Raw genomic sequence first — 12,113 nt, 5'->3', positions numbered from 1 at the left:
GCAGGGCGTGCAATGGTGGTGTGTGGTGCTTGCGTGACTGGGCTCGGGCCTGGTCGAGCCGGGGGAGAGCGGCCCGTCATGTGGCCTGTCCAACATGCACTCACTACTCACTACTCTGCACTCACTACTCACTACTCTGCACTCACTACTCTGCACTCACTACTCTGCACTCACTACTCTGCACTCACTACTCTGCACTCACTACTCTGCACTCTGCACTCACTACTCTGCACTCACTACTCTGCACTCACTACTCTGCACTCACTACTCTGCACTCACTACTCTGCACTCACTACTCTGCACTCACTACTCTGCACTCACTACTCTGCACTCACTACTCACTACTCTGCACTCACTACTCACTACTCTGCACTCACTACTCACTACTCTGCACTCACTACTCACTACTCTGCACTCACTATGCACTCACTACTCACTACTCTGCACTCACTACTCTGCACTCTGCACTCACTACTCTGCATTCTGCATTCACTGCTCTGCACACTCACTATGCACTCACTACTCTGCACTCACTACTCTGCACTCACTGATCTGCACTCACTGCTCTGCACTCACTGCTCTGCACTCACTGCTCTGCACTCACTGCTCTGCACTCACTACTCTGCACTCACTACTCTGCACTCACTACTCTGCACTCACTACTCTGCACTCACTACTCTGCACTCACTACTCTGCACTCTGCACTCACTACTCTGCACTCTGCACTCACTACTCTGCACTCTGCACTCACTACTCTGCACTCTGCACTCACTACTCTGCACTCACTACTCTGCACTCACTACTCTGCACTCACTACTCTGCACTCACTACTCTGCACTCACTACTCTGCACTCACTACTCTGCACTCTGCACTCACTACTCTGCACTCTGCACTCACTACTCTGCACTCTGCACTCACTACTCTGCACTCTGCACTCACTACTCTGCACTCTGCACTCACTACTCTGCACTCTGCACTCACTACTCTGCACTCTGCACTCACTACTCTGCATTCTGCACTCACTGCTCTGCACACTCACTATGCACTCACTACTCTGCACTCACTACTCTGCACTCACTACTCTGCACTCTGCACTCACTACTCTGCACTCTGCACTCACTACTCTGCACTCTGCACTCACTACTCTGCACTCTGCACTCACTACTCTGCACTCTGCACTCACTACTCTGCACTCTGCACTCACTACTCTGCACTCTGCACTCACTACTCTGGACTCTGCACTCACTACTCTGGACTCTGCACTCACTACTCTGCACTCTGCACTCACTACTCTGCACTCTGCACTCACTACTCTGCACTCTGCACTCACTACTCTGCACTCTGCACTCACTACTCTGCACTCTGCACTCACTACTCTGCACTCTGCACTCTGCACTCACTACTCTGCACTCTGCACTCTGCACTCACTACTCTGCACTCTGCACTCTGCACTCACTACTCTGCACTCTGCACTCTGCACTCACTACTCTGCACTCTGCACTCACTACTCTGCACTCTGCACTCACTACTCTGCACTCACTACTCTGCACTCACTACTCTGCACTCTGCACTCACTACTCTGGACTCTGCACTCACTACTCTGCACTCTGCACTCACTACTCTGCACTCTGCACTCACTACTCTGCACTCTGCACTCACTACTCTGCACTCTGCACTCTGCACTCACTACTCTGCACTCTGCACTCTGCACTCACTACTCTGCACTCACTACTCTGCACTCACTACTCTGCATTCTGCACTCACTGCTCTGCATTCACTGCTCTGCACACTCACTATGCACTCACTACTCTGCACTCACTACTCTGCACTCACTACTCTGCACTCACTACTCTGCACTCACTACTCTGCATTCTGCACTCACTGCTCTGCATTCACTGCTCTGCACTCACTGCTCTGCATTCACTGCTCTGCACACTCACTATGCACTCACTACTCTGCACTCACTACTCTGCACTCACTACTCTGCACTCTGCACTCACTACTCTGCACTCTGCACTCACTACTCTGCACTCTGCACTCACTACTCTGCACTCTGCACTCACTACTCTGCACTCTGCACTCTGCACTCACTACTCTGCACTCACTACTCTGCACTCACTACTCTGCACTCACTACTCTGCACTCACTACTCTGCACTCACTACTCTGCACTCACTACTCTGCACTCTGCACTCACTACTCTGCACTCACTACTCTGCACTCTGCACTCACTACTCTGCACTCTGCACTCACTACTCTGCACTCTGCACTCACTACTCTGCACTCTGCACTCACTACTCTGCACTCTGCACTCACTACTCTGCACTCTGCACTCACTACTCTGCACTCTGCACTCACTACTCTGCACTCTGCACTCACTACTCTGCACACTCACTCTGCACTCACTACTCTGCACTCTGCACTCACTACTCTGCACTCTGCACTCACTACTCTGCACTCACTACTCTGCACTCACTACTCTGCACTCACTACTCTGCACTCACTACTCTGCACTCACTACTCACTACTCTGCACTCACTACTCTGCACTCACTACTCTGCACTCACTACTCACTACTCTGCACTCACTACTCTGCACTCACTACTCTGCACTCACTACTCTGCACTCACTACTCTGCACTCACTACTCTGCACTCACTACTCTGCACTCACTACTCTGCACTCACTACTCTGCACTCACTACTCTGCACTCACTACTCTGCACTCTGCACTCACTACTCTGCACTCTGCACTCACTACTCTGCACTCTGCACTCACTACTCTGCACTCACTACTCTGCACTCTGCACTCACTACTCTGGACTCTGCACTCACTACTCTGCACTCTGCACTCACTACTCTGCACTCTGCACTCACTACTCTGCACTCTGCACTCACTACTCTGCACTCTGCACTCACTACTCTGCACTCACTACTCTGCACTCACTACTCTGCACTCACTACTCTGCACTCACTACTCACTACTCTGCACTCACTACTCACTACTCTGCACTCACTACTCACTACTCTGCACTCACTACTCTGCACTCACTACTCTGCACTCACTACTCTGCACTCACTACTCTGCACTCACTACTCTGCACTCACTACTCTGCACTCACTACTCTGCACTCACTACTCTGCACTCACTACTCTGCACTCACTACTCTGCACTCACTACTCACTACTCTGCACTCACTACTCACTACTCTGCACTCACTACTCACTACTCTGCACTCACTACTCTGCACTCTGCACTCACTACTCTGCATTCTGCACTCACTACTCTGCATTCACTACTCTGCACTCACTACTCTGCACTCTGCACTCACTACTCTGCACTCTGCACTCACTACTCTGCACTCTGCACTCACTACTCTGCACTCTGCACTCACTACTCTGCACTCTGCACTCTGCACTCACTACTCTGCACTCACTACTCTGCACTCACTACTCTGCACTCACTACTCTGCACTCACTACTCTGCACTCACTACTCTGCACTCACTACTCTGCACTCTGCACTCACTACTCTGCACTCACTACTCTGCACTCTGCACTCACTACTCTGCACTCTGCACTCACTACTCTGCACTCTGCACTCACTACTCTGCACTCTGCACTCACTACTCTGCACTCTGCACTCACTACTCTGCACTCTGCACTCACTACTCTGCACTCTGCACTCACTACTCTGCACTCTGCACTCACTACTCTGCACTCTGCACTCACTACTCTGCACACTCACTCTGCACTCACTACTCTGCACTCTGCACTCACTACTCTGCACTCTGCATTCACTGCTCTGCACACTCACTATGCACTCACTACTCTGCACACTCACTATGCACTCACTACTCTGCACACTCACTATGCACTCACTACTCTGCACTCACTACTCTGCACTCACTACTCTGCACTCACTACTCTGCACTCACTACTCTGCACTCACTACTCTGCACTCTGCACTCTGCACTCACTACTCTGCACTCTGCACTCACTACTCTGCACTCTGCACTCACTACTCTGCACTCTGCACTCACTACTCTGCACTCTGCACTCACTACTCTGCACTCTGCACTCACTACTCTGCACTCTGCACTCACTACTCTGCACTCTGCACTCACTACTCTGCACTCTGCACTCACTACTCTGCACTCTGCACTCACTACTCTGCACTCTGCACTCACTACTCTGCACTCTGCACTCACTACTCTGCACTCTGCACTCACTACTCTGCACTCTGCACTCACTACTCTGCACACTCACTCTGCACTCACTACTCTGCACTCTGCACTCACTACTCTGCACTCTGCACTCACTACTCTGCACTCTGCATTCACTGCTCTGCACACTCACTATGCACTCACTACTCTGCACACTCACTATGCACTCACTACTCTGCACACTCACTATGCACTCACTACTCTGCACTCTGCACTCACTACTCTGCACTCTGCACTCACTACTCTGCACACTCACTCTGCACTCACTACTCTGCACTCTGCACTCACTACTCTGCACTCTGCACTCACTACTCTGCACTCTGCATTCACTGCTCTGCACACTCACTATGCACTCACTACTCTGCACACTCACTATGCACTCACTACTCTGCACACTCACTATGCACTCACTACTCTGCACTCACTACTCTGCACTCACTACTCTGCACTCACTACTCTGCACTCACTACTCTGCACTCACTACTCTGCACTCACTACTCTGCACTCACTACTCTGCACTCACTACTCTGCACTCACTACTCTGCACTCTGCACTCACTACTCTGCACTCTGCACTCACTACTCTGCACTCTGCACTCACTACTCTGCACTCTGCACTCACTACTCTGCACTCTGCACTCACTACTCTGCACTCTGCACTCACTACTCTGCACTCTGCACTCACTACTCTGCACTCACTACTCTGCACTCACTACTCTGCACTCACTACTCTGCACTCACTACTCTGCACTCACTACTCTGCACTCACTACTCTGCACTCACTACTCTGCACTCACTACTCTGCACTCACTACTCTGCACTCACTACTCTGCACTCACTACTCACTACTCTGCACTCACTACTCACTACTCTGCACTCACTACTCTGCACTCTGCACTCACTACTCTGCACTCTGCACTCACTACTCTGCATTCTGCACTCACTACTCTGCATTCACTGCTCTGCACACTCACTATGCACTCACTACTCTGCACACTCACTATGCACTCACTACTCTGCACACTCACTATGCACTCACTACTCTGCACTCGCTACTCTGCACTCGCTACTCTGCACTCGCTACTCTGCACTCTGCACTCTGCACTCACTACTCTGCACTCTGCACTCACTACTCTGCACTCACTACTCTGCACTCTGCACTCACTACTCTACACTCACTACTCTACACTCACTACTCTACACTCACTACTCTACACTCACTACTCTACACTCACTACTCTACACTCACTCCTCTACACTCACTCCTCTACACTCACTCCTCTACACTCTGCAGCTTTCTGCACCACTGTATCATGGTGCCCATTTAGACCTATCGCACACGCTCTTCGACCAGTCGTCCTTCCATGCACAAGTGTGACAATTTAAATCGCATCCCACCATAATGGCGATTTGCTGACATGCCATGAGCAGCTGCTTCTATCCCTTTTAGGTACGTGGACCTTTCGATGGATTACTTTCCTTGTGCCGGTATTGGACTGCACTGTGGCACCGCAGTAAAGTTGTTTACTATGTTTGTAGACTGTGTGCCGTTTGTGAGTGTATCGTATCCTACACAGCCCATCCCGTATTTCTGTTTTGCTTCACTTCATCTGCTGTAGAGCACCACATTTTGTATGTAAGAGCACTACGTTATAATTCATTTTAGAGCATTCTCCCTTCCGTAGTGTAAATGCCCTTCACGGCCGGATGCAGTATGTAGGTACTCTCATATATTTCTTGGCACCTACGATGTAAGACTGTGTGTTGTATCTAGGAGGACATATATAGCACAGCACCATGTTTTGTTTCACTCATTGCACTAGCACTGTGCTTTTATCCTCTCTTCTCCGTTTGATTAAACACATAAGCCAGCAGCAGCTGCCACCAGCGAGCGCGATCGCGTGCGCGTTTCAAATCGCCTCCAAGGCGATGCGCGCAGCCAGGAGTGTCTCCAGGGAAGCACACACGCTAATAATAAGTTCTCTGCGACAACGCGCTTCCGTGCGTTTAGCCGAGACCTAAAAAGCGGCCTCCTTTTAAAGAAGGGTCAAACTTAGGCACAATTGTCAGCTGCTGGGAGGAGGATCGCAGCATTCTGAGAGGTTTGTAGGGCTGAATTTTGTTCCTGATATACGGGGCCCAAAAGTTATTTAGAGCCTTAAAAGTTAGGACCAGGGATTTCAGAAAGACTCTTTGTCTCACTGGAAGCCAGTACAATGATCTAAGTGGGGAGACATATGTGACCTTGGTCCAACCATAAGCACGTACCTAGCTGCCGCATTTTGAACAACCTGCCGGCGATTTAGTAAGTAGTCTGGAAGCCCCAGGTACAAAACATTTACATAGTCCAACCTTGATATCATCAGGGCCTGGACCACAGCTTTACTATGCGGAATAGGAACAAAGGGAGAACATTCCTCATCATTTTTAAAAGGCCAAAGCAGGTGCCAGCAACCGATTGAACCTGGGACTTCATCGTCATGTCAGAATCCAACTTCACTCCTGATTTTTTTTGCAGTAGAGACTGGTCTTTCAGGAGGAGATCGATTTTTAGGCCACCATTGACGCCACTCATCGCCTGGGGTATGTCCAAAAAAGATAATTTCTGACTTGTGGGAGTTGCAAAGCAACTGATTTTGCCTGAACCACTCAAAAACCTAGGTTAAACAAGCATTGACTTTGTTGCCATTTAGCACCTCATCCTTCTCACAGGTGAACAGCAATTGCGTGTCATCTGCATACAATTTTATTTTTGCCCTGTACTGTTCTGCAATAGGAGCCAGGGGGGCCATATATATATTAAACAGGGTCAGACTTAAGACTGAACCCAGTGGGACCCCTACACTCAGTGGTGCAATGCGGGCTGAAAAAGGGGGGGCCCAGACTGTTTGCTCTCAGAGGACTCTGAACCACTCCAAGCACTGGGGCCTTTTTGAAAGTAGGACAGACATACAAAAACTGAGATAATCCTTACCAACAATCCAACTTAATTATCAGAGTCCAACATACAGAGTGCAGGGGAAGACGTTAAACAAGCTTCCTTCAGTGAGAAGGAAACACTATTGTTCAAAAGTGAGATAGTGCATTTCAGCCGCAAAGACAGCAATTTCCTTGAATGGAACATTGCTAGCACCAGGATCTAAATCAGACTTTAGTAGCCTTGGAGGCAGTCAGTCAGTATTATTAACTTTCATGGCCAACACAATGTGATCCATATTACTTCCATCTTGACAGAAATTATATACAAGCACAGGTCCCCACTGGAAGGTAGTGAGGACATTCAGATGCTGTGAACGTCTTTTTAATGCCTTAAGGAATGATTGTGATATTTACTTACTGTTAGACCTGGCACCATTGGCGTGGGTCTCCCTTCCATTTTTTGCTGTTGCCTCATGTATTTTTGCTGGTTTTAGATGCTTTGGTCACTGTGCCACTGCTATTCAGTGCTACAGTGCAAGTGCTCCCTATTGTAAATTGATGTATGGATTAGTGATTCCATGTTTGGTTATTTTGGTTTACTTGTCAGACCCTGGTCTAGTGCACCAAGTGTGTCAGGGCGTGTAATCCAAATGCTGCTGGTGGGCCTCCAGCACTGGTTGTGCCACCCACAGAAGCAGCCTTATAAAATGTGTCTAAGATCTGCTATTGCAGAGCCTGCATGCAGTCTGGTACTGTCATGCTGACTGGGCAAGTGCACCCTTCATATCTGTCACCCCTATCGTAGGCCCAAGGGCAGAGTGCATTGTAAGTATAAGGTAGGACAAGCCCTGGTGTGTGTGGCATGTCCCAATAGTGAATTAAAGCCATTCTCGTTTTTCACTATTGCAAGACTACCTGTTCTCCATAGGCCAGAATGGGCTGTTAGAATTATTACATTTTATAATCCTAACAGGCTCAGAGAACATGGTAGAAATTCGAGTTTAGTATGTCTGAACTCAGAATAATAAAATACATCCTTTAGTAAAGTTTATTTTAATATTCTGTGTTTGCAAATACCACTTTTAGCAAGTAGGTATTTGCTTGTCTAACCATTCAAACCTGCCTCTGCTAGTTTGTGTATTCCTATGTCTGGTTTCTGTGAGTGACAGGGCTGGGGAATTTCAGGAGACAGGCTGAGTCACCCAGTAGTGAATAGAGAGATCTGCATCCAGATGGGAGGGAGGAGTGCACCTGAACTCTGACTACCTTGACTTCTCGCGCCACGCAACCTAGAGGGTGATCAGGGATTATTTTAGGTGTGTAATCCCCTTTCCCTGAATAGAGGAGAGGGTCACTATTTGTCACAAGCACCTACGTGTGCCAACTAGAGACCCCCAAATCTAACACTTACCATATAAAGTGGTCCAATGATGCTGTATCCGGAAGACTGCTTTTTTCTTCAGTCTCGGCAATGCAGAGACATTCTGTTGTGAAACACTGCCACTGCTGGCCATTCAGTATAATCTGCAGATGGAAAAGTCCACTGTTACCACATTTACTATAAGCAGTACAAAACATCTTGATTTTTATAAAGGGTAAACTGATCAATTCTATGGAATCTGTATTATTGTGAAAATCAACAGCACGTTCGAAAATCAAATCTCAATTTGTGTTTTAAGATCCCATACTTCTTGAATCCCATGCCTCATGTTCTAACACTCTCTAAACAACTGTAGCATGTACATTAGGACATAGATAAAGAGATCTTTTTGCTAGCCAAGTGGCAGCGTACCCATCTCACTTCATTTGTTTTAGGATATGGTACACCAGTAGCAATGAAGCCAGCTGATAAGTTGAGCAAGGAAGGGTTATGCTACAGTTAATGGTAATAAAAACAGCTATGAATAGCATGTTCACCATCAGCATTTTAGGCAATTCCTACCAGTTAAGCAATAGTGAAGTTGAGACTCTTATGCTTAAATTTACCTTCATACAAATTTAGAAGTCCAAAAAATTCCCTAATTTCTTTAATCTTACCATCTTAGTTTTCATTTCAGCAGCCTGTCTAGCCTGCTACTCATTTCAGTACCAAGATAAATTTATCCTGCTGGTTGCCAGGCAACAGAGTGGCCCTCACGTCAGACAACATCATGCTTTAGCTTTATGATGTCAGAGCGTCTCTGGTCCAACTGTCCTTGTGGAAGCTGACCACACATGAGGGAGAAATATCAGAAGTTATGCAGTAGGTTACTATCTATATTCATGTCTGCAAGGCAAGCAGGAGGGGGAATGGTAAAGGACTCTGAATCACTCAAAGCACTGGGGCCTTTTTGAAAGTGGGATGGAGATACAAAAACAGAGGTTATCCTTACCAACAATCCATCTTTAGTATCAGAGTCCAACATACAGAGTGCAGGGGAAGATGTTAAATGTGCTTCCTTCCATGAGAATGTAACACTGTCGTTCTAAAGTGAAATAGTGCATTTCAGCCTCAAAGGCAGCAATTTCCTTGAATAGAACATTGCTAGCACAGGGATCTAAATCAGGCTTTAGTAGCCTTGTAGGCGGCCAGTCTTTTATTAACTATCATGACCAACACAATGTGATCCATATTACTTCCTTATTGACAAATTACATACAAGCACAGGCCCTCACTGGAAGGTAGTGAGGACATTCAGATGCCGTGAAAGTCTTTTTAATGCCTAAAGGAATGATTGAGAGATTTACTTACCATATAAATTGGTCAAATGATGCTGTACTGACTTTTTTCTTCAGTGTCGGCAATGTAGAGACATTCTGTCATGAAACTCTGCCATTGCTGGGGATGTATGATGCGACATCGCAAAAGTTTTCATTGCAAACATTTACATAGCCGTCTTTACATCGCACACACATTCACAGCGCACGCTGACACAACGCAACTCACTTTGCTTCACCATTGAAATGCATACAAAACACAATCACTATGCATACAAACACCCCGCATACTTTAACCCCATGCATGCTCATGACGAAGCCGCTCCGTCATGAGCCGCGGTTGCGCTATGCTCATGACGGAGCGGTTCCGTCATGGCCCTGCCGCAGCGCGTTCTATTGAGCGGGCGGGGCCATGACGGAACCGCTCCGTCATGAGCACAGCGCAACCTCTAATCCCCTGGAGGCCACCACTGCATCTCCCTCCAAGTCACCTACTGCATCCCCCCCGAGGCCCCCAATGCATCCCCCCCGAGACCCCCACTGCACCTCCCATCCCCTGGAGGCCCCCACTGCATCTCCCCCCGAGGCCCCCATTGCATCCCCCCTAGACCCTCACTGCACCTCCCATCCCCCCTAGGCCCCCACTGCACCTCCCATCCCGCCTAGGCCCCCACTGCACCTCCCATCTCCTGGAGGCCCCCACTGCATCTCCCCCTCCTGCTCCCATCACTTAAAAAAACTAACAACCATGCAGCTCCTGCTTCCGATTGGATAGCTCACTCCCCACAATGATGTTTATTCTGTTAAAGCAGTTTTGGGACTTGCCCGCATTCTCCATCTGCAGTGTACAGCTGAAACTGGTGACAAGAACTCATCCTGAGAATCCTGATATTGTCCCTACAGTTTTCTATAAGGTTGAATGAAAGAATGTGCCTGACATTAATTTTCTTGAGACTCAGCCCTGAATCTCTGTAGTGTGGCAGAACAGAGCATCCTCCTTTAAAGCAAAGTCTCTTCTAATGACCCCCGACCCAACCCTTAACCCGAAAGCAGACATTCCACAACAATAACAGCACATGCTTTTTAAAAGCGCACGTTCTACAACAATTACAGCACATGCGTTTTAAAAGCACACGTTCCACAACATTTACAGCACATGCGTTGTAAAAGCCTGTGCGATGTAAGGGGGAGCGTAGTAATGGCCAGTGTCGTAACATTGCTTGCGTTGTTAGGCTTGCGATGTAAACGCATTCGATGTAACTCATGCGTTGTGATGGGTGTTCACCCACTGCTGGTCATTCAGTATAATCTGCAGATGGAAAAGTCCACTGTTAGCACATTTACTATAAGCAGTACATAAAATCTTGACTTTTATAAAGGGTAAACAGATCAATTCTAGGGAGTCTGTATCACTGTGAAAATTAACAGCACGTTAGATAATCTCAATTTGTGTTTTTAACCTCCCATACTTCTCAGAATCTCATACCTTATTTGCTAACACTCTCTAAACAACTGTAGCATGTACATTAGGACATAGATAAACAGATCTTTTGCCAGCCAATTGGCAGCGTACCCATCTCATTTAATTTGTTTTAGGATATGGTACACCAGTAGCAATTAAGCCAGCTGATAAACTGAGCGAGGAAGAGCTATGCTACAGTTAATGGGAATAATAAAAGCTATGAATAGCATCTTCACCATCATAATTTTAGGCAATTCCTACCAATTCAGCAATAGTGAAGTTGAGACTCTTATGCTCAAAATTACGGTCATACAAATTTCGAAGTCTCAAAAAAAGCCCTAATTTCTTTAATCTTAACATCTTAGTCTTCATTTGGGCATCCTGTCTACCCTGCTACTCATTTCATTACCAAGATAAATGTATCCTGCTGCTTGTTAGGCAACAGAGTGGCCCTCACGTTAGACAACATCTTGCTTTAGCTTTATGATGTCAGAGCGCCTCAGGCCCAATTGTCCTTGTGGAAGCGGACCACAAAAAGGAGGATGAGCCATCAGAAGTTCTGCAGTAGGCTACTATCTGAATTCATGGCTGCAAGGCAAGCAGGAGGGGGAATGGTAAAGGACTCTGAACCACTCCAAGCACTGGGGCCTTTATGAAAGTGGGACGGAGATACAAAAATAGAGATTATCCTTACCAACAATCAATCTTAAGTATCAGAGTCCAACATACAGAGTGCAGGGGAAGACGTTAAATGAGCTTCCTTCCGTGAGAATTTAATACTATCGTTTTAAAGTGAGATAGTGCATTTCAGCC

This window comes from Lissotriton vulgaris, chromosome 6 (genome assembly GCF_964263255.1).
Source record: "Lissotriton vulgaris chromosome 6, aLisVul1.2, whole genome shotgun sequence".
Taxonomy (NCBI): domain Eukaryota; kingdom Metazoa; phylum Chordata; class Amphibia; order Caudata; family Salamandridae; genus Lissotriton; species Lissotriton vulgaris.
Note: the sequence above shows the minus strand (reverse complement) of the source record.